Source organism: Castor canadensis, chromosome 18 (assembly GCF_047511655.1).
Source record: "Castor canadensis chromosome 18, mCasCan1.hap1v2, whole genome shotgun sequence".
NCBI classification, from domain to species: Eukaryota; Metazoa; Chordata; class Mammalia; order Rodentia; family Castoridae; genus Castor; species Castor canadensis.
The window spans coordinates 43,263,234-43,288,223 of NC_133403.1; the positions used below are offsets into that span (position 1 = coordinate 43,263,234).

At 40.9% G+C, this 24,990-nt stretch overlaps 1 non-coding gene across 1 annotated transcript; it reads left to right on the plus strand.

The window, feature by feature from the left end:
- The first annotated feature begins 6,885 nt into the window (after positions 1-6,885).
- On the plus strand, positions 6,886-7,017 carry LOC141419107 (small nucleolar RNA SNORA51). Its single transcript, XR_012443771.1, has one exon. It is a non-coding gene; the product is annotated as a small nucleolar RNA SNORA51 (small nucleolar RNA).
- The last annotated feature ends 17,973 nt before the right edge of the window (positions 7,018-24,990 follow it).

Consider the following 24,990-nt stretch of genomic DNA (forward strand, 5'->3'; position numbering starts at 1 on the left):
GTTTCTATGATGAATGGAGGTTAAGAAAATACACCTTTTTCTTTCCTTATTAAATTAAGTAGTTAGGACTATGGTTTGAACTCAGGGCTTCATGCTTGCAAAGCAGGGACATTACAGAACTTGAGTTGCACCTCCAGGCTATTTTCCCCAGTTGTTTTGGAGATGGCGGGGTAGGGGGAGTGGGGGGTGCGGGGGTGGGGTGGGGGAGTGGGGGGGTGGGGGTGGGGGGGTGGGGAGGTGGGGGGCGGTCTCACAAACAGTATGCCCAACCTGTCTTAGACTCACAATCTTCCCAGTCTCAGCTTCCCAAGTAGCTAGGTTTACAGGCATAAGCCACCAGCACCCAGCTCCTACTTTTATTTTTTTTAATCAATGCATAACCTGTCTGATTTCCATTTGACCTGCAAGAGACTTAAATTGCTTATAATGTCATGAGGTTATACAGGACAAGTCAATATAGTTTAGTTGTTAAGAACAAAGACCTTGAAAGCACAATATCGAATCCTGGCTCTGCTATTAGTATTTGACTGTGAGCAAGTGACTTAATCTCTCTGTGCCTCAGTTTTACCTTTTATAATTCTGGGTAAATAAGTCATCTTTATGGGATTGTGGTGAGCAGAAAAACATATGCACAAATCAACTATTTTGGCCACTGCTATGCATTCACTCTCAAAATACAGTAGTGGTCATTATAGTGAATAACCAAAGTGATTCTAGAAGTGTGACATTTCAATTCCTTGGACAGGACAAAACTCAGGGATGGTGCATTGAGATAGTTTCCATAGTTCGTGCCTGCAGAGTACAGATGGGCTCTGAAAAGGAGATACTAGCCATTTGAACTCTAGATAAGTTTTCCTTGGTCCAGCAAAAATTGTAGAGTTCTGTTTTCCTTCCTGGTGGAAATGGGGGAAGACCCTGAGAACCAAATTTACCTATAGGAACCCAGGGACCTAGCGACCCACCTGGACCAATGTGGGTTAATTCAGTGCATTGTATCTGGCTCTGAATTCTTTAAGACAGGTTTAGGAACTGTGCTGATGAATGTGCTTGGACCTATTTGATAAATGGAAATTTGTGTTATCCCCCTGGTCTCCTTAATTTTCTGAAATAACTAATGGCCAAGAAAAAGTAAGAAGTGATTTTGGCCATCTGAAGTCCCATTGCCTCTTGCCAGGACCTTGTTTTCATATCTAGCTACCTTGAACTTGTCTTTATACAGGTGACTTTGTAGAGTCAACTTGGCTGGTGGGAGGTTCTGTGGTCACAAGTTGCCTGTAGTCCATTCAGATGGTAGGTGCTTTAATTTTTTATTTAATTTTCCAATTAAATTTATATATAAAATTCCATATAAATTTATATTTAAAATGTCAATGGATTATTTTCAATCTTGTATCTAGAAAGTTGAAAAATTAATTTTTTAACTTAGTAACTTCTTGCAGATTCCATGGGATTTTGTATTATCTGTTCATAGGGACAGGTCTTCTTCTTTCTGATCTCCAAACCTGTTCGGGATTCTAAGATCTCTACAACAATGTTGAATAGAGGTGGTGGGAACACACATTCTTGTCTTGCTTTTGACTTCAGGGAAAGTAACCCAGAATTCTTTATTCTTCATTGAGATGCACACAAGGATTTGTAATCACCAATGGTCCATTCCTATTTGGAAAGGAAGGCTTCTTTTATGAATGACACAAATAGTATTTCTAAGAAATTAAGAGAAAAACCACTGTGGAGTTACAGCCAGATTTGCCCACCTTCTTAATTTCCCCAGAACCAGTGTTTACTCTGGACACCATCTTCCCTTGTCTGATGAAGAAATCACTCATGAATGATGATTAAGGGGTCCTCCTGGTCTCTCTACAAGGTGCTGAAGGAAGCAGGTAATTAGGACCATTACAGAACAGGTAAAGTCTAACTTCTCAAGACGGTGTGTGTCTCTGCACAGACTTTCCCTGTGACACTTCCCTGGCTTTGTTTAATATTTACACTTTAGATTTAGCCAGGTAAAAATAGTGTAGTATGTTTGAAAAGTGCATTTTGCCAGGCTGCCCTTGCTGCTACATTTCAAGCTGGCTTTGACCTTCCTAAGGTGCAGCCTCCTATGCATTGGCCTCCAAAGGAAGGCTTCTCAACCTTCATCATTCTGAGCACATGCTGAGAAAACACTGCACAGAGTGGTGACATGTCTGTAAGAGAAAGACTCTTCAGAGAGGACTTGTCATTCTCAGTTTCCAAACTGTAAAGGGCAGGACAATTCCATAAGGCAAATACTCTGCTTTGCTCTCACTCGTGGTGTCTTGGTGTAGGTTTGGTCCTGTGTCTTAAGCTCCTGACAGTGTGTTTCCAGCCAAATCTCTACCAGACTCTGAAGGTGCTCACCCACAGTCCAGGGCATTACCCAGAGAACCAGGCATTTGATGTAGATGAGGATACTGAGGCAGGGAGAGGGGAAGTTGGGGTAACAGAGTCTGGTGAACTGCCGAATATCATCCTGTGTGAATACAAAGGAGCTGGCACTGGCTCCAGTGGTTTTTCATGTGAAAATGGGACTCCTAATGGCTAACGCCGCCACTTTTTTTCAAAACAATCAAAAAATCTATTGGTTATCTTTAAAAATATAATGTTCCCCTATTTAAAAAATTAGTCAGTGAGGATCCTACAAACAATTAATGACAAAGTGGATGAAGTGAAATGAGTCAGACACAGGAGGATGAATGTCACACGATTCCAATTCTATGAGGAATCTAGAATAGTCAAGTACGTAAAAGTAGAATGTTGGTTGCCAAGGGAACAGGGACGGGGATGGGAAGGACTTCTGGAGGTCCACTGAACACAAAGTGACTACAGAGAATGAACTGGACACAAAAATGACTATAGATAATGAACTGGACACAAAGTGACCACAGAGAATGATACTAGGTTGTTTGCAGTCATGCACTACTTGGCATTTTGGTCCTATAAAATTCTATTATCCAGTGACTTTGTATCTGTCTTTGTACACTCTATGTATTCACAGAATGACAAAAAATTTCAAAACATATCCCTGTCATTAGGTGACATAACTGTACTTAAAATATTGGTAGGAGGATAGATTGATTTTACATTTGTGTTCTTATCACAATAAATTAAAAAATATATACAAAAGTCAGGAAGAAACTTTTGGATGTGATTGATGGGCTTATGACATTCAAGCTGTAGTGATGCTTTCATGGGTGTCTGCTTACGATAGACACTTGGTATCCACGGTGTATGGCTCAAAGGACACTGCTGTTGAGGAAAAATCCACGAATGCCCACTGCTAAATGCAATAAGCAAGATTCAGAGCACTGTGAACCACAAAGCACCATTTAGGTAAAATTGGGCTGCATTAATGTATGTGTTTTGTGGCATCAATTTCTTTATCTGTGAATAGACAGAAACTAGAGAAATAGGTTCGAAGGTCTCAAGGAGATTTTAAAATTCATGCTTTACATATATATTCTACTTCTTAGTCTATGTTTAAAGATTATAGATTTTAAATTTATTATTATTCCCTCCAACATTTGTGAACTTACTTTATGCTGGATTCCTTTAAGTTTTCTTTGAATTTATTTATCATATGTACATATTACTTTAAGAAAACAAAACTTTGAAATGTGGTGTGTTGGGGCACACATGATACCCTAATTATGTGGGAAGCAGAGACAGAAGGATCATGAGTTCAAGGCCAGCCTGAGCAAATTTAGTAAGAATCTATCTCAAAAACAAAAGGTCTGGGGTCTGACTCATGTGACAGAGTGCTTGCCTAGTCTGCACATGTCCCTGGGTTCAATCCCTAGTATTGCCAAAAAAGAAAAAAGTTTTAAGTTAAAAAAAAACTCCATATGACATTTTAAAGGGCTAAATCCACTAAAAGAAAAACAAAACAAGAATCCAGATCTGTATGATTTCTCAAAAATTACACCATGGTGGGAACTTAACTAGGACCTGCATCTCTGCTCAAAATCAACTTTATTTCCATCACTTATCTTGCCTCTCTGAGGATCCCACAAGCCTCATTGCGCACCTGGCTTCTTCCCTTGCCATCTTCATTGGTGAGCTGGTGTGGGCAGTGCATGACATTGAGTCTTCTGATGCTCATGACCAAAGAACATTGCTAGAATTTGCTTCTCTGGGTTTTATTTTCAATTCGATTAAGAAAGAAAGAGTGAAGGTTAGAGAATGGTATGATGCCTTTTATTCTCAGAAACCCACAGCATCATGAAACAGGAAGAGCAAGGTCTTCCCTGGACAGTGCTTTTCTGGGCAGGTCCAGCAGGTAGGCAAGTGAGATAGGGAAATGACATCGCAGTCACCTGGATGTCTCCTGCCAGCTCACTGTGTTTAATCACACATGATTTCTGTATGTAACACATACAGAAATCCCAAACAGACATGTCTGTGGGGGAAACAACAGCTTCTGCTTAATACTCAGATGCATCGTCAGCACGAGCTGCAGCAGGCTCAGACATTTCTTCATTTCTTCACTAGCTGTTTCCTTGTGCTGAAGGAGGAGGGGGCAGGTTAGGAGGCAGATAGACCTGCCTGGAACTGGATGGATGGAGTCATTCCTCTAGTTGCCACACTGGCAACTACCTCTGAGCAGGAGAGGATGAGGAACAAGTATGTTGGAGAAGCACCATACTTAAGAAAATTGCATCTGGATTCAGGGAAATCCAGTTTCAAATCCCTGCTTTGCCACTTGTAGGCGGTGAACTCTGGGCAAGTTTAAACCTCTCCCTGAGTCTCAATTTTCCCATCTGTGTCTGAACAAAGTCAATGTGCCCAGAACTCAGCATACATATGAGAAGGATAAGATACACGTCGCTACCTCCAGTTGAGCTCAGAGATTCCATGCCTGCCTTACCCAGGTGACACATGCAATTTTAGGGTCTGCAAATGCATCTGACAGGTGCATCCTGTCCATTCAACATCTTGTGATTTTATTTCCAACATTAAAGTTTAGGAAGTTTACTTACTGTTGAGATTTCTGACTTGAGATATTTGACAATCTGGAAGCTTGAAGTGTTGCCCCTGACACATTCAGCTAGAGCTGAGGTGTTGCCTCCTAATCAGGCCTGTGACATCTGGCCATAATGATACTGATGCCAACAAGGACACTCATTAAACATCCACTATGGACTACCACAATCTCAAGAGGCAGGGACTGAGAGTACTGCATTTTACAGATGAGGCTAGGGAGGCACAGAAAGGTTAAGTGACCTTCTTAAGGTCAGACAGTGCGCAGGTGGTGGAGAAGTCAAACCCAGGCACTCAGCCTTTGCCCTGTCTCCAACTCGTCTGCAGGAGCATCTAGCCAGGCCTGATTTTCTCACGAATCTGCCTGGCTCCTCTTGGTTTTAGGGCTTTTTCTTCTGTTTTTAACAGTTGGTATTTCCGTTGTTGCAAAACTACAGATCCCATTTGATTTTGATAGCAAACTTGGGGATCTTCCAGTCAAGGTCAGCCTTCCAGGAATGCTCAGTTGTAGACCATTATGTTTCTGTGGTCATTTCACTTTCTTGCTCTTTCCTTGGCTCAGGGAGAAAAAAAAAAAAATATATATATATATATATAAAATCACTACCAAGATGGAGGTTGGACCAATCTGAGAGCCAAAATCTTCTGAGTTTCAGTTCTTTCCTGGAAAACTTTTGTCTTCAAGTGGGACATGACCTTTGTTGAGAAATCCTTACTTGTGTGAGTGAAATGACCACCGGTTGGCACAGTTGCAGGCAGGACACATAGCCCATCCTTAGAGGTGGACCAGAAAGTGTATTGCAATTGATTAACAATTAGATAGTCCCTTCCGTGGAAGCTATTTCCATTCACTAGGGGCTCATTCTCATTTCACTGCCAATTGATTCAGCCTTCTGCTCCCAACCTATGGTTGATGACACAGTAATTCCAGCATGAGCTATGGTTCAAACAGCCTCATTTGTGACTGTGAGACTAAGCCTCTGATACACTGAAATTTCAGCCAATTAACTGAACTGTGCAACAGGATTTGTTTTGGAGGGGGCTGTATTCCTTGACTGCTCTAATTCCAACCTTCAGCAGCATTCCAGGGAGGTGTCACCTCTCTCGGTGCATAGTCTTCCTTCATTTATCTCCATCTTGGCAAATGGCACCACCATCCACACAAGTGCTCTGGTCACAAGCCTAGGAGAGTTTCTGATGTTTTTCTTCCACTCTGCCATTGTATTTAGCTTATCAAAGAGATCTGGCGGCTCCAACTTGTATAATGGAAATGGAATTACTTATTGTTCTCCAGTTCCACAGTCTCCACCCCAGCCCACATTGCCTGCAACTCTCCCGGGTGGCTCACTTCAACACCTTCACGGGCTTCCTGCTACCTTCCAGCTTTCTGTTGATCCAAGCTCCACACAGTAATTACAGAAATCCTTTCAAGCCATGAGACAGATGGCCTGTGTTCCCTAGTTAGGTTTTCCTTTGACTTCCCATATCAGTTAGTAGTAAAGTCAAATTTCTCATCATTACTTGCAGGTCTGTGCTTGATTTGGTTCTGTCTATCCTCTTCCCTATTTTCTCACTGTCATCTTTCTCTCTCTCACCACAGCTAGTCTCCTTTCCAGGAGAATCTTAGTTTTGCTTCTACCTCAGGACCTTTGTACTTGGTGTTCGATTTGCCAACAGAACTCTGCACCAAGAGGCTCCAGCTGGCCAGTCATGTTGGGGATCATACATGGGGTTTAGAAGCCCTTCCTCCTTTTAGTTAATCTCTATAACTAAAAACTCCTTTCTACCCTTTACTAGACTCAACAATCTCCAAAGTGATATTTGTATATATTCATTGTCTTTCTTTCTCCAGTAGAGTGCATGGCTCTATAAAAGATGTGCATTTGGGCCCTCCTGGTGCTTGTCACAGGCTGTATTTTTATATTGACTATATCAAATGAGGCGGCAAAGTAAATCTACCACATATACACCTCAGCCCAGGTCCTGTGCCTGGTCTGTATTGCAAATGAGGAGACATGGGAAAAAGAGAAAAAAGATGTGAATTTTATATGATTTTCAACTTCTCCATTCACAGAATTTGGACAAATGTTTTACATACGGAGGTATTTTGTATCTGTTGGCAAACCACCGTACACATAGAGGGAGGGAAAGTTCTTTTAGTCATTTTGAGAGCATCTTGTGTCATTCTTATCTCTCAAAGCTCTTATGTTTGGCTGACTTTGTGACATGCTGGGATACTGGGGGACAAGTGAGAGCAGCCTAGATCTTCTGAAATTGCTGTGGTGAAGCCATACTCTAAAGCCGTACCACTAAAGACCTTTGCTAACTGAGAACCGTTTGATCATCTTGAGAGTGGTAGCAGGTGACTTTTCATCACTGTAAATACCCGAGAAAACAACTTAAGGGAGATAGGATTTATTTTGACTCACAGTTTCAGAGGTATCAGCTCATGATAGACTGGTTCCATTTCTGGGCCTGTGGTGAGACAGAACCTCATGGCAGAAGGTGAGGTAGAACAGAGCTATTCTACTTATGGCTGTCAGAAGGCAGAATAGAATATGCTTGTGTCAGTCAGCTTCCTCCTTCTTCCTCTCTTATTCTATCTGTGCCCCCAGTCTATTGGATGGTGCTGGCCACATTCAAGGCTAGCCTTGCCCCCTTCACAGTCCTCTCTGGAAACACCATCACAGATACATTAAGAAGTGTGCTTTACTAATCTCCTAGTCATCTTTCCATCCATCCAAGCTGACAATCAAGATTGACCATCACACAGGGCCTCAGTGGGGAGAGCCCATGGTGGGCATTCAGGAAAACAAGCTAGAATGGGCGTAATATTGCACTGTTGACAGTCTCCACTTGAGTTGGGGAGCAAACAGGTAAAAAGTGATGTTCACAATCCAGTGTTAGAAATGCTGGTGGATAAGCCTAGGTATAAGATCTGTGAAAGTACTGAGGAGAGGTTGGTAACTTTGCAGGAGAAATCATGAAGGGATCCTAGAAGAGGAACAATTGAGTTGAGTGCCGAACAATAAGTAGATTACTGACCAAAGGAGCTGAAGTATGTTTCAGACATGTTTGAGCATCATAGCAGTAAACCTGTGTGTTTGGACTGCCAACCTACTTGCTCTGTAATTTTCAGGTGCATGTGTGGGTGGCTATGTGGCATATTATAGATCAGGAAAAAAGAGAAACAGATTATGTCTCAGATTGTCTTATAGATTTAGTTCTAATTCCGGGTGTCTAAACAGAGGTACTCTATTGAGGAGCTGACCCTGTCATCTGTTTGACTCCTTTTATGCCTTTCTGGCTTCCTCATATTTCTTTTTTCTTATTTTTACCTACTCTTTCCTGTTTATTTTTTCTTGCTTTTGTTTTGTTTTTGTTCTTTTATCTTTCATCTTCTCTTCTTCTAAGTATGGCATGCCCATTTTGGGCTGCTGGGTCTGGGGCCATGAACTAAGTTCAGTCCCCTCCTGGAGTTGAACTGAATTAAACACCGTTGGAGCTTGAGTCACATGGAATTGGTTCTGGTTCCCCTGTCAGTACCTGTGTGACCTGGGAAACCTCAATATCTGTATTTCGATTTTCCCTTCTGCAAATTTCAGCAAAATATATTTCTTACCTGAAGCAGTGGTGGTGAGGACTAAGCAGGGTGATGTATATAATGTGATTAAAATAGAGTTATCAGTTAGTATTAAATCTGTGACAAAGGTGATGTTGCTAATGATAGTGACTTAACAAAGATGATTATGGTGATGATAACAATTGTGGTGATGGTCAGGAGATGGTGATGGTGGTGGAGATGATGATGGTGGTGATGGTGGTGGTGATGGTGATGGTGACGGTGATGATGGTGGTGGTGATGGGGATGAAGGGCAGTCAGAAACTCTCCTTTTGGATTAACGAACTGGTTAGCAATGTGGACTCCATTCCTCAGGGCATGTGTCTACTAGATGGAGTTGAGTTCTGCATTTACCTACAAATGGGCAGGAAGCTGGGTTTAATTATTTATTATTTTAATTGTTGTGCTGGGGGTACATTGTGGCATTTTCAAAAGTTCTTACAATATGTCGACTATATCATACTTAAATTCATCCCTCTATCATTCTCCTTTATCCTTCTCCCCATTCCTGGAATAGTTTCGACAGGTCTTATTGAAGCTGGGGTTTTACTCATTGATTTTCATCCCTTACTGGGTGAGGGTCAGCCACAAATTGGGATCCCTGTTAGTAGGTCAGAAAGAGTTTGGATTGCAAAGTAGTAGAAACCACAACTTGTAAATGAACAACTTCAAGTAACCTGGGAGGGAATTGTGGGGTGGATTCTGCAGGTCAGTGTCCATCATCAGGCCAAATGGGGCTTCTAAACTCCATGTCACATAGGCATCAGACCAGCTGCCTGGTGCAGGTCTTGATTGGGATCTGTGCTGTGCCCGGGATTTTGACTTGAACAGTTGGGTGAGTAATGCCTTGTGGCAATTGCTATTCTGTGATGATTTACTGTAAATCTGCCACTGACTGGGAAGAAAGGACTTTTGCTAAAACCATGTACCCTCTTGGGGAGAAGAGGGGCAGAGCTCTTGAGACTTCAACCAGTGTGAATTCTGGACTTCCTTCTAGCATGTGACTTCTGGACTGCCACCATCAGTCTTTGTCATCTTACCAATTGTTGAAGGTAGCATTTGAAGTCCCAGCTCCATTTTTCTATATTACAAGTGAAGAGTTGGGTTTCAGAAGACAAACTTGACTCTTCTTATAAGGTCTTCTCCAGAAGCCTCTTTAAATGATGAGTATCTGTTTCTAACAGACACTTAGGAAATTGAATTTGCTAAATCATCTCCAGTGTTTCCAAGTGTCCAGATCTCAGGCCTCAGGGGGCCTAGGGGGTGGTGTTTAGTGGTGTGGAGCAGACTGGCTGCCCATGGAGTCTCTGGGCTGGAGGAGCACCAGCCATGAAGCACAGTTGAAAGGCTTGAGCGTTTTAATTTTCCTAAAGGTTCAGAAATACATTAAAAAAATAAGAAACAACAGTTACTCAAATTCTGGTATCATTTAAATATTTACAACAAACACATTGGTACTTTAATATTCATATTAACAATCATTTCTTAAACATATGCAGTTTTCAAGGCTGGTCTTGATGATATATGCCTGACTATAATCCTATCCACAGAAAAGGAAGATCACAGTTCCAGGCTGAGCCCAGGAAAAATGCACAAGAGCCTATTCAAATAAATGAATGAATAAATAGAAGTGTTGGGGGCATAGCTCAAGTGGTAAGAGCACCTGCCTAGTTAGCACAAGATCCCAAGTTCAAAACCCCAGTACTGCTTAAAAAAATACAAATTCTAGAAAGTGTTAGGTTGTTTGGGTCTTTTGAACTGGTATGTCTATGCTGCCTGACTTAGACTTGGTGTTTAAATAGTTCGGAGTACTACCTTGGCAAACACGCAGTTCATATCTGGTGATGCAGCAACAGGGCAGAGTTGTATGGTGACTATGTTCTTGCACCAGTTCTGTCAGGATGCCTCTGTAGCCGTGTAACCTGGTTCGGAGACAGATAAATACATGGTAGTGGACTTTGGTCCTCCTGGCTCTAACCTCTAAGCAATAGGCTTTGCTTGGGGATTGCTCTGCTCCTGGGCCTGACCGGAGAGACCACAGGTCAGGAAGAGCTGGATAGCATAGTAGCCAAGAACCCAGTTCCTGAAGTCAGGCTGCCCAGGTTCAAGTCCTGTCTCCTGTGCTACTAGCTGTGTTACTCAGGACAAGTTATTTTCTTTCTCTGAGAGTCTGTTTCCCTTGGTACAGTTTTACAAGTCTGCAAAAAAATGTGTTTGGAGCACAACGTTCTGTTGGGTAGGCAGTGTAACTGGCCATTGATGTGTAACCAGAAGCCGACTGTGTCCCTTTGGGGCTGTGTGAAGGCTCATCCTACAAAAGATTCATTCTTGTCACTCATCACTGAGTGGAGTCCAGGGGCCATGGGAAAGAGGGAAATACTTGGGTCATGCGCATTGAGACAACAAATCACAGCTCAGAATGGCACCTCACTCAAACCCAGCAGTTGCTCAGTCTCATCACCTATGGAGAGACTCTCCAAAACTGTAGCTCAAGAAAATGGGGACCTGCCATGTCCCCTGATGGAAACATTTGGAGTGGGGCAGAATGTCTCATGGGGCTAGATAGTCATGTGTTCACATCTAGGTTCTTCTAATCCCTAGCCCTGGGACCCTTGTAAAGTTGGCCAGATCTCCTGAGCTTTGTTTTCTTCACACAAAAAATTCATAATTGTTTCAAAAAATTCTTCTTTTGTGCTGAAATGCTCAGCTATGTTCCAGGTACAGGGAATACAGCAAAAAACAAGGCAAAATTACTCATTGTTGTGGAGTTTGTAGTGAAGTGCTGTACAATCTGAATTTACTTTTGTTCTTTGGATACTTTTGGTGGTTGGAGGCAGCCTGAAGACCCTTCTCACATTAATTTTAAGTACATTAAGGTAAAAATGCACAGAATTGCAAAAGAGTCATATGAATTATGCTGAGGTATTGTTATCACAATCTGTGAATTAGGAATGTGCACATTTATTTTTGGGAGGGTGGGACTAGGGCTTGAACTCAGCTTCATACTGGCTATTGCTTAGCAGAGACATACCTCCAGCCCTTTTCTTGCTTCAGTTATTTTTCAGATAGGTTTTGTGCTTTTGCTTGGAATGTCTTAGAAATGTGATCCTCTTACTTTCTCCCAGGGAGATGAGATTACGGTATATGGCACCATGTCTCTCTCCATATATATATATATATATATATATATATATATATATGATTATATAATATATATGTACTATATTATTTATGTACATAAAAAATATATTTTAGTTGTACTGGGGTTTGAACTCAGGGCTTTGTGTTTGCAAAGCAGTTGCTATACTCCTTGAGCCACGCCACCAGCCCTTTTTGCACTGGTCATTTTAGAGATATGGTCTCACTTTTTGCCCAGGCTGGCCTCTGGATTGATCCTCCAATTTAAACTTCTCCAGTGTCATTGGAATTACAGATTAGCACTACCATGCCCAGTTTTTTCCCATTGAAATGGGGTCTTGCAAATTTGTTTTTGCCTGAGTTGGTCTAGAACTCTTCTCAGCCTCTGATATAGCTTGAAATGACAGGCATGTGTCACTATGCCCAGCTATTGGCTGAGATGGGGGCTCCTTTACTTTTTGCTTAGACTTACCTCAAACCATAATTCTCCTGATTTCAGGTGTGAGCCACTGGTGTCTTGTTACCTGCTTGTTCTTTGAGACAGGGTCTAAGTAACTTTTGCCTAGGTTGGCCTTGAACTGTGATCTTTCTCTCTCCATCTACCTCCTGAGTGTCTGAGATTACAGACATAAACCACCACACCTAGCTTCTTGCAAATTTCTTTATTACCATACCAGTAACAAGATGCATTGGTGACTCTAATGAGACTGGTTAGTGACTGGAATGAGCCATTGAAGTTTATTTGGAGTCTCCAGATCTCTGTTTGAATTCTATTTCTGATCTAATCTGCAGTCCTTAGTTATGACCTTATAAAGGACACCTTGACTTAAAATATCTACATTCTTAACTATAAAATGAATAAGGTAAATACTATACACAGAGATATTTGAGACATGGATATGGTGTCTAGAAAATGTTTGTGCATCAGGCATGACGTTTTTGCTTACAAGTAAAAGGACTCTCACCCAGATAGGCTGACACTTGAGCATGTGCCAACCCCTAAATCTCTTACTAGGGACAGAAGAATACCAGGTGCTGATTGGATGCAGACCTAGGTCCAGGCAGCACTTCTGGGACTGGGGTGATGTCAACTCCAAGTAGAAGAAGATAAATAAGAGGAAGTGGGTGAGAGAGACTTTCACAGAACTAGAGGAAATTGAACCTAGTAGTTATGAAGTGGAGTCCTCTGTGACCACAGCTACATAGTCAGTGCTCTGTTTTTATGGTCCTTCAAGATTATACATATATACATACATATATATATATATATATATAGAGAGAGAGAGAGAGAGAGAGAGAGAGAGAGAGAGAATGAGAGAGAGACTACTAGAGTTTGAACTCAGGGTATCACACTTGGTTGGCAGGCACTCTTTCACTTGAGTTTCACTCCAGTCCATTTTGCTTTGATGTTTTTTCTTTTGAGATTGGGTCTTGCATTTTGCTCCACCCTGCCTGGACTGTGATCCTCCTATTTTCACCTCCTACATAGCTGAAATTTTAGGCATGTGCCACCTTGCCTGGCCCTAAGATATAATATTTTTAATGCTACAGTTGAAAGTCATTTCCAGATTCCATCATGGTATGCAAATGTGGATGATAGCTTAATTCTGGTGTTGGCAATCTCTAACCTTTACTCTAGGATTGGGAGCTCTGCCTCTTTCTACCAACCATGCTTCATCAGCCTCCCTCAGGGGACACAAGTCCTTAGATTGAAGTCTCACATGAGAGATAGAATTTTTCTTGTCTCATAACAGGATCAGTTCAAATCAAATCAAATAAATTGCTTGCCTGATGTTCCACAACCTCAATAGAATTTACAAGAATTTGTGCCTACATACAACACACTTGGCAGAAATTATAACACTGCTTGTAACACTCTAATTCTTCTAATTTTCCTTCTCTGTATGATGAGAACACAACCACCCTATGCCCTGACATCATAAAACTTTAAGAAGCCACACTAGAGTGGAGAACTGAGCAAAGTTGCTAAAAAAACAGTGTCAATGCCTGTGTCCCAGCTGGTAGCATCTTTCAGAAAAACTCAATAACTGCCAATATATAAGAGTCACCTCTTAGAAAACACTAAACAAACCATATGTTTCTTCTGTGAAAATAGACCAGCACCCTATTCCAGAGTGGAATATTTAAGAATAAGAGCAAAACTTTTAGGATTTCTAAGGGTTTGTAGCTGGCTGAACACTGATTTCACTTGCAAAAAAACGAGTCACCTATCCCACATAAAAATCAAGTGAAAACAGACCAAAGAATTTAATGTAAGACCTAGAGGCAAACCGGGAGAACACATCAAGATGTAGGTATAAGCAATGATTTTCTGAATAGGATTCTAATACCTCATGAAATAATAAGAATGATTGATAAATGGGATTACATCAACCTAAGTAGTGTCTGCACAGCAAAGGAAACAATTAACAGAGTGGAGAGACAGCCTACAATATGGCAGAGAAAATTATCTGCTGTTCATCTGACAGGGGATTATTACCCAGAATGTATGAAGAACTCAAAAATTAAACACCAAATAACAAAAAAATCCAATCAACAAAAGGGCAAATAAATTGAACAGACACTTGAAAGGAAGAAATACAAATGGCAGATGTAGTCATGAAAAACTGTTTACCCTCTTTAGTCTTCTTGGAAATACAAATGAAACCACATCTCAGTCCAATCAAAATGCCACTTGTCAAGAAAAAAATACTGGCCAACGTGCAGGGAGCTTTGTACACTGTTGATGGGGATGAAGATTAGTGTAGCCAATGTGAAAATCACTCTGGAAGCTCCTCAAAAAATAATAAAAATAACAGCAGATTTACCATGTGATCCAGCAGCACCAATCCTGGGCACATACCTAGACAAGTCAGTCAGCGTACACTAGAGACTCCTGAATACCGATGTTTAGTGCCTCACTGTTCACAATAACCAAGTCGTGGGGTCAGCCTATTTGCCCATCAGAAATCATGGCATACATACATAGTTCATTAATAACAATGAAACTATGCCATTTATAGGAAAGTGGGTGAAACTGAAGAGTCCCATGTTTTCTGTCATGTGTGTCACCTAAAATGAAAAGGACATGCAAATTGAAGGGTAAGGATTAGAGAATAGGAATGGGATCGGGGCAAGGGGGAGTAGAGATAAATGAAGCTGATGGGGGATAAGTATAATCAATGTACCTACATGCATGTACATTCTATACTTCTAGTGTCATAATGGAACTCAACTCACTCTTTTGTACAATTAATATACACCCATACAATTTTTAATAAGAATCACCTACATTGGATAATTCATCAATATGCACTTTAAAAGTCCTTTGTAAAAAAGAAATAAGAAATTAAAGCAAATCTATAAATAGGGAAACACAATTGTTTTCCTCCCATTAGGGAGAGATTTTTTGAAGAATGAGGAAAAACAGGTTTTTCTTTCAATAATCATGAAAGTAATAATAACGGTGATGATAATGGTAAAGACATAGCATTTCTCTTGTGTTTGCCTAACAAGGCTGATGTCAGGGATCATTACTATTCATTTTCAGTGGTCATTCAGGTAGTCTTGGGGGAAAACCCCATTCACATAAAACTGGGCTGTCCAGGAGTGCAGCCACTAGCCACATGTGGTCTTTAGAAGTAAATAATTTCAAAATTCAGCACCGTGGTTGCACCAGTCATGGGTGAGGTGTTCTCTGGCTGTGGTGGGCTGTGTGGATCAGCACAGATCACAGAAGGTTCCTTCAGTACAAAAAGTTCCATGTATGCTGCTACTCCCAGACCTAGGTGGATAAATGGTGGAGTTCGGTTTGATGTGACACAGAAAAGCAAAACCAGTTTTGCACAAGCAACTCCATTAATATGGATTCATGTCCTGAAATATTGCATATAGATGTTGGAAAAGAACATCAAGAATGCTGTGAATTATAATAATTTAGTACAGCATCTGATTTATACATTCAGCTGGCTTAGTAAATTAATATTGATTTACTGTCTGTCTGAAGATAAAGCCAGTGAACAATTTTTCAAATGGAAAAAATGACCTGTCATAATTGGCCTTATAATTTTTATTGTGTAAATGAGGTCCTGGGAGAATTCTCCCAGATTCCTTCTGACATGGTATCTCTTGGTTAGCCTGGACATTATACATGTCCTTTTGATGAATCTAATGTAAAAGAAATAGATGCATGATTTAAAATACAGAATCATATGCAATTTATATGTGTGAATATACATTTCAGAAAGCCTGCCTGACATTTTCTTACCCCCAAAGAAATTAAATATATCCAGGGGAATTATAGTTGCCTATGAATTTTCCCTAAAGGACTTTTCTTCTTGCAGAAAAATGGATGAAATGAGAGACCACAGCACTGGTGGAGTGGGGGATTCCATAACAGTAGAAAGGGGGGGGACCATTTGGCAGTAGAAAGGGGATGAGTGGGAAGAGGAAGGTGGTCTTCACTTCCCTTCATCTCCTTTCTCTTCCCTCCCCTCCCCTTTTCTCTCTTCTCCCTCCCTTCCCTTCCCCTTTTCCCCTCTTCTCCTCTCCTTTCCTGTCCCCTCCCCTCCTTTCCTCTCCTCTCCACTCCCTTCTCCCCTGTCCCTTCTCCTCCCCTCCTCTCTTCTCTCTTTCCTTTCTTCTCCTCTCTTTTTCCTTGTTCTTTATTTTTAATTGTGGGGTGTTTCATAAAAGCGTCTTAACTAGACATGCACCTCTAAGATTCATGTTGGATCTTGGGTTGTGTTCATGGTGGCAGATCTGAAATTAAAGAAGGGGATACAACATGTCTGCCCTCCCTCAAGTCACTTTAGCTAAAAACTGTCAGGCAGTCGATTTTATGAGACGGGAGTTCCGTGTGCTGTGTTGTGTTTTGCTTTCATGAATCCTTTCAGTTTTAAGCTTTATACTGTCACATGGGCATACAGAGTTGTTTTAGAGCAGCTCTGTATCTTGAAGGATCTCCCGGACAGTCTGGAGACAAGGTTGGGGCTTGAGTGAGAGATGGGGAATTGAGCCAAAGACCCCAGCCTTTGGAACCTGTGTGATACCAACAAGCCTATGGTTTCCGCTGTACAAGAGGGTTTGTTCAAATAAAGTCTTTATTTCTGGCTTGATAGTTAACAGTTTCATGTCTTCCTCTGAAGTGCTTCTCTCTGTAGTGCCATCTCATCAAGTTGAAGTTTTAATTAAACAGCTGCCATTTGCTTGTTAGTCTTGTGGCAACCTGATGTTTTATTAAATTTTAATTCAGTCCAAGCTGAATAAGATTTCTTCAGACAACAAAGGAGATCTGTTAATGAGGTACAAGTGAGATGAAGCAGAACTTGCTGAAAATGCTGATGAATTCAGGAAGAGAGAAGGAATGAAGATACACACTCAAGCAATTACACCCTCAAGCAACTATTACTGACCCGAGCGTGGGAGCGGGGTGAGCGAGGTCAGACCCAAGTGGTAGGAGCACAGGACAGGGAATCAGGAAGAAGCACACAAAAGTCACACTTGCATGTCTCTGCATTCTTTTCCTTCCACTGTTAGTATTGGTCATTTTGCCCCAAAGTGCATCTCTCTCTCTTTCTCTCTCACTGCCCCCATTGCTGTCTTTCCCTCCATCCCTCTCCTCTCTCCTTTCTGTTTCTTTCTTGGTCTTTTCCCCTCTCCCTCTTGTTAATCTGTAGCTATCTGCCTACCTCTGCTTAAGGTGCTCCTCTTGTCTATTTCTGCCAGTCACAGCAAATCTGTTTGTATTTAATCTTGTGGATTCTCAGCTTTCATTCGTCTCTGTGTCTTTCCTTCTGCTTCATGTCTGTCTGTCTCTCTCTGTGCTCTAATCACCTTCACTCTCTTGCTGTAACTGCTCATCTCTGGCTTTTGTCTGTCGTGGTTTAAGGTTACCTTCTTTCTCTTTCATGTTCTAGTTCTTCTAGTTCCTTGTTATCTGTTTCTCTCTCTAGTTAAACTTGTATGTCCTCTCACCTTTTTGTCTTACTGTCAGTCCCTTTAATTCTCCAGCTTTCTGTCTATATTTACCATTTCTTCTCTCTTTCCCACACAGAGAAGGGATCCTTACTTCTCCCTCTTTGCTTTTGACAAAGCTGTTGCTCTGTCTCTAACAGACTGATAGGATCCTGTCTCTTGAACAGCACCCTAAACTCAGAAGATGGAGACCAAGGATCTGAGATCATTGTTGACTCATTCACCTACTCTTTATCTTTACTGAAGGTAGAGGGCAGGCTATGATGTGGTTTGTTTGAGATCATTGTGCTTTTCTATATACCTTCAAACAAGGTGATTCCAACATAGCAAGAGCCACTTATTATTTATATCTGATCTCTGAGACTGTAGCCATCACGTCTTCTCTGAAAACAAATTCCACCTGGCGTTTCTGGGCATTGGCTAAGAATATGTGCCTTAGAACCAGAGTTCCATGAATGTGGATTCTTCTTACTACATGTGATCTTGGGCACTGTGTGACTCCATGTCCTCTTTTGAAAAACTCATAATTACAGCTCCTTCTCAAGATCTCTGCTTTGGACCCAGTGCTCACTTGGACCACTTTGGTCTAATTATTTCCTCGTTTCACTCATGTGTGTATTACATTGGTGAATTCTACTTCCCTTGGACTTCCAAAACTGGCTTTTCTCCTCATTCAGGTATATCACGATTTTAAAAAATTCTTCATTGATCATTTCCAAACACACACGTGCTCATGGTGGGGGGCGTTGGTAGGCTGTGTGTTATTTCTACTTTTATGGATCAAGAAACAAATTTCAATGTGATGTCGACCCATTGTCACCAAAAATTTAGTGACAGAAGTAGAACTTGAGCCAGGTGCCTGTGTCTCACACCTGTAATCCTAGCTACTCAGGAGGCAGAGATCAGGAGGATCATGGTTTAAAGCCAACCTTGGGAAATAGTTGGCGATACCCTATCTCAAAAATACCCAAACCAAAAAAGGGCTGGAGGAATGGCTCAAGTGGTAGAGTATCTGCCTAGCATGAGGCCCTAAGTTCAAACCCCTGTACCACAAAAAAAAAAGAAGTAGGATTTGAACACATGTCCCCTGACATCCTTCACAGATAGGAGTGGAACATGTGTACAGTTGGAGGAGTCTTTGGTTTGAGGTTTATGATGAAGAACATAGTGCCTTTTGATCAGCAAATCTCTCAATGAGCTCAAATTGTAAAAGATACTATTTTTTTCATTAGAATCCCTTGGCTGGGACTTTTCTGGTTACAAATAAGAAGTCACTGGGGTGAGTTTGAGCACAGTGGGGGTTACTGTAATAGCAGCATACCTCACGTTGCCTACAGACAGGAAAGTAGCTACCCCTCAGAATGTGCTGGAATTAACACTGTGAGTCCACAGGAGGTCTGCTCTGCCTCTCATCTCTGCTCTGTCTGCACACCTGCTTAATCCCACCATCTTTCTCTACTCCTTGCATGTGGGAGGAAATGGCCACTAATGTTTCTGGTGTGGACCTCTTCCTGTCAAGAGGGAGGCAGACCACAATGCTGGAATCCTTTATTTTCTACCCAGTTTACCCATGTAAATAGTTCTTAGGTTTACCTTGTGTCAGGTGCTCATCCATGAGCCAATCAATGGCAACCAGGGAGTACACGCTGACCGCCAGGCACCCTGCTGATGCTTCTGAGCACAGTGCACTGTGAATCACCTTCCAAGATCCAAGCCCCCAGATCTCTCACTTTGGACAAAGCTAGATTCTGTACCACATAGGCATTTATTCTCAGGGCTGCTGGAGGATGAATTTCAGGTTTTCCTCTTGTGTTCATGGAGAATGGGGTTGACTTTTCCTTTGGTAAAATTTTAAACATTCATAGATATTGCTGAAGTCATATTGCCAAAGAGCTGTGTAGATTCTGAAAGTCCTTTCTATTTCATTTCATTCCTTGAGTTGCTTGCTTACTGTCCACCATTTACAAAGCTGAATTCACTGCTAACGTCAAGGAGAAAGTTTTCCTGCTGCTGCCTGCTTGTGTGTTCCGTGTGCTTTGGAGAATCAAAGAAATAAATGGTCCTACAATTTGACTGACATAAAGACTCCCTGGTAATTGGTGCACTTAACTGAACATAAATAAGTTTTTAAAGCATAAAACTCAGACTGATACAAAATGAAGACCTGAATGAAAGATGTCTCCTTTGAGGTTGGCAAACTCTGGCACCAACATTTGATTTAAATGCAGCCTTTAATTTAGAGATTAATTCTTTCTTTGTGCCAAAGGTGGTAGGAGATGTCCTTGGGATTTGGGGGAGGTTATTAGCAGAAAGGCAGGTGCAGCTGGGCACTTGGTAGCTCACACTTATAATCCTAGCTACTCAGGAGGCAGAGATCAGGAGGATTGAGGTTCAAAGCCAGCCTGGGCAAATAGTTCACAAGGTGAACTCAAGGTGAAAGCCCTGAGTTTGAAGCCCAGTATCACAAAAAAAAAAAAAAAAAAAAAAAAAAAAAAAAAAAAAGCAATACAGAGACGCTTAAGGAGACAGTCTTGGTGGAAAATATAGTTTAAAAATTTAAAAATCATTTTATTAATCTGTATTAATTGTACAAAGGAGTTTCATTGTGGTTTTCCCATACACACATATAATGCACTTTGATCAAATTCATATGCATTCTACTAGTATGTGAACATTCACCTCTCTCCTTCACCCCCTCACTCCCTCTTAAGGTTTTTAGTTGGTTTTAGTATGCTACTTACATCCACATATATAGTGTACTTCAGTCATATCCACCTCCCCATCACCATCTCCTCTCCACCTCCGGTCTCTGGCTGGTTCTCCTCACACATGCCCCCTGTCCATTCTTGTTTATTACTATGGATATTTTTAGGCCTAGATTTTCATATGAGCAAAAACATGTGACATTTGTTTTTCTGAGTTTGGCTTATAAGAAAAGCAGAACTTTGGCCAGGTCTCATTAACTATTTCACAGAATAATGTCACTGTCCTTTGAGACTCCATTGGGGAAAATCAGTGCAGGGTCTTCATTGTGGTAGTCCTAGAGGTGGCTGTGGGGGTGTCATGGACATCTGTAGACTGCACATCAGTGGGTGAAGATGTTACTGACACACACTGGGGTTTATTTACACAGCTCCTCTCTGCTCTGTCCTTTTTGTCACACCTTCTTGATTCCCCAGGGTCTTACTCCCCCCCCCATAAAACAGGAGTTTATGAAGTCTTATGAAGTTGTGTGATTTTAATGGGGTTTACCATATAGAAATGGTTGCATTCTTATTTACACCATGATGGCAAAGTACTTTTTTCCAAAAAGTACTAATGAAACTTGCAGCAGAAATAACAATGAATATATATCAATGTTTTAACTCCATTACTAAAATTTGGTAAAACTGAAATTTTTATAAATTGGCTCATGCTTATTCCATTCATTAGACTAAATTTAGAAACATTTTCAACTACAAAAAGTATTCCTAGAGTCTTTTAAAACGCAGTCATGCTTGTAATGCATTTGTCTAGATAGAGAGGGATAGAAATACTTCACTGGAAAATTCACTGTTTCAACTAATGAGTCCCCAGTCGATAACTCCCCTGCTGAAAATAGACTACTGTGCCTGGGTTGTTGAGTAAGTTTTAAGGATCTCAAATTCTGGAGGTTAATGGTAACATAAGTAAAACATCTTATTGATAGTACCTAGCAACAATGTTACTATTTACTATAAGGAAGGATACACTGTTTGAAAAACTGGATACATGAAGAGACTCTGGCAACTGCTGGAATAAATTTTGGTATCAATAATAGATTTTGATATTCTTAAGTCTACTCTAAGTAAGCGAGAACCACAGTGTTTAAATGTATATCAGGCCTTCTATTTGTGTGGTTTTTGTAAGATTACACTGGGACTCACTGTATGCGTGTGAACTTACAGTCTATATTCCAGAACTGACACAGCATTCCATCAACAGAGACATAGAGCATCTCCATGAGGAGGTTTTGGCTTTGCTTTCGCTGTTAGAGCAGGTTATGTTCCAGCTGAGCTTCTGATTCTCTGAAGGACTGCAGGACAGAATGACCTCACTGATGAGTGAATGGCTGACAGCAGAGACTCACCTGGGTCAGGAGGAGGATGTAGCAAGTGATGCTACAACTGAGACCATATCTTATTTCTAATCTTGAGCAAAAATAAGCCTTTCACAGGACAGCATTTTCTAAAGTGCATTTATACACCACCATCATGATTTTTGCCAAGTGAACATAAAACTTGTGCTTTTATACACTTACTATTTTTCTTTAAATTAATTCACCTTTTGACTTAAAAAATAACAAGCAAATTCAGTCATACTGCAAATCTTTATTACCTGAACTCATGGGTTTGTATGAGTTACATTTCTTAAGGCACATTATTATGTTAAAGTGTCAAAAATACCAACTTCATCAACATAAATCATCATTTATCAATGACCTAAAATAATCTTAGTATCAGTGTTGCAAATTGCACAGTTGTGGAAAACTTCTAAAGAGTTTCTTTCATTTTTGGTTTTTATTTGTTTGCTTTTCCTTTAACTATGTTCCACTCAATCTGAATATCACAGGATCCTGTTCCTGGCTCTGCCATGCTATTTGCAGAAGACTGTATGGACTTCATGGTAAGTAGATGAAAAAAAATTGACTTTAGCATCTTGATGTGTATTCAGATTTCTGCATGCTGTTGACACACTGGTTAGACTTGTCCTTTTGTGGCACAGAACATGAAAGATTCAAGGGTAAACATTGCATCTTTAACACCATCTGTCCCCATCTTGGGATCCCTGCAGTCCAATTTATTAATTCTTTTGGAACAACAATAAAGATACTGAATTCTGCCTGCCAACTTCCAGCCCTTTTTGCCTTGGTTCTTAATGCTTCCTGCAGAGCTGGGGTGACAGGTGTGCACCACTATGCCCAGCCATTGGTTGAGATGGAGATTTCTCAAACTTTTTGCTTGGGTTGGCCTTAAAAAGTGATTCTCCCAATCTCTATCTCCTGAGTAGCTAGGACAACAGGCTTGAGCCCCTGTGCTTGTCCCAGGGTGGAGATTTTTGAAGATGACTGTGCCTTAAACCAGAGAGAGCTTTGGGGAAACAATGTTTTTGTGAAATGTAACTTTATAAAAGAGTGTCCTTAAAGAAGCTTCAATTTGGTTTGACCTACTTTCTGGGCTTCAGAAATGAAATTTTGCTGAAAAAGGAAGGACAGCAGCAAAAACCTGCCTACATGTCAGTGTGTGGATGTTCTTTGAATTTAGGATTGCCAGATATGAAGCAGACTCCCTGTGCCCAGTTAAACTTGAAGTTCAGGAATACTGCAAGATTTTTTTTTTTTTTGGCCAGTTGTATGAGACATACTTGTGCAAAAATCATTTGTTGTTTGTCTGAAATCCAAATTTAGCTGAGAATCCTGTTTGTTTTCTAAATCTGATCAACCAGCTTGAAATCCATGTATTCTTTAGGCAAGTTTTGATTAAATAAACCAAATTTTCTTAAGTGTTCAGAGCCAAATTTTAGAAACTCATCTGCAAAGGAACTAGAAATGGTGATGAAGCATTGCACTTGGCTGTCTTTGACAATCGATGTTATTTATCCTTCCTGAATCATGATTACAGATGGAAACAGGCATAGTGATGTTTCTGGAGAGGCGGGCTCTGCGTGCTAAAGTCAAAATGGCCTCAGCAAATCACTTGTCTTTGCCTCTGCCATTCCCAGTGTCTGGAGTAGAACCCCCACCTCACAAGCCAGAGTCGTCCCTCCCCTGCCTAGGGGACTCCACCCACAGAAGGAAGGCCAAACCCAAGGAGGGCTGGGTGCCATGACTGCATCACACTGTCTTACTTTCTTGCTTCTCCTCCACAGAAACATACTGCTGTTAGCCCGTGCCCACCTCTATAGGTAAATCACTTTGTAAGACTGCAGTTATGGCTACTGTTTTATCTGAACAAAGATGGAGACTTCCTCCCAGAAAGCCACTGTCAGGGATTACAGGTGGGGTTCGGACCACCATGCTCACAAACTTTTATAACTCTTTTCTGGGAGAAAGCCAGGCTTGGCAGCAAATCCAAGGACCCGTGTCAAGTGCTAGTATATAATTGATTAACTTAAAAACACCTAAGTATCCCTAATAGGGATAAGTTATATGACAGCCCTGAGGTGAATGGTTCCCTGCACAGCTGTTCTCATCTTCACAGCACCCTGTTTATTCATCCTGAGGATGCTTCATGGGTGCCCTGCAGGCAGACTCCAGCCTACAAAGACTCCACTCCCACGAAGGTGCCTGAAACTGCGTGATGCACAGAGTGGGAGGTACAGGGAACAGGCAAGACCGTTACACAGCATCTGCATAATGTATTGAGAAATTCTGAATGTTCAGATCCTGAATTACCTGGAAGAGATAGTATAAACTGTAGGAAAGTTTAAATTATGACAATCCAAGCACAAAATTCACTATCTTCTTTGTGGGCTGGGATCCCATGCACTCTAGGGAATGAAGGGGAGGAAGAGAGTTAGAATAAGGAGTCTATAGGGCAGAATGTATTTTAATAGACTGGAATTTGGGCCCTAGTTTGACAAGATTAGAAGAAATAGATACAAACAAGTTCTATATTCAGTTCTAAACAAATAAAATACATGTTTGCATATGAATACAGAAGCAAATAAACAAAGAACTTGCCATCACAAGTTTAAGGTCTGGTAAATATAACTTACATAACTTATAACATCTGTGGGAAAAAACCTTGGTCATTTTTATCAGTGGTGGCTCCACACATACCTACTGTTTAAGCAGGTTTTCCAAAGGACCAGAGAGATATTTAGTAGCATCTAGTTAACCCATATTTTCTAGAAGAGGGGTCAAAATATAGCTAGCAGTTTGATTGAAAGCTAGGTTGGCATGTACTTTTGTTTATTTGTTTAATTAGATGTTGGGCATAGAATATTTAAAATGTGTAATTTCAGATAGGAAGCTGGATTTCTTTTTCTATTGATTTTTTTTTTTTTTTGAGGCACTGGAGGATTGAACTCAGGGCCTTATGCTTGCTAGGTAAGTACTTCACCACTTATGACATGCTTCCTCTAGACCCTTGAAAATTTTAAACAGGGCTTACATTCCTACTTGGTAACATCAGGTGGAACTGAATAGCAACAGAATACCAACTGATTGTCATATTCTGTCACACACACACACTCACACACACACACACACACACACACATGCACATACATTGAGC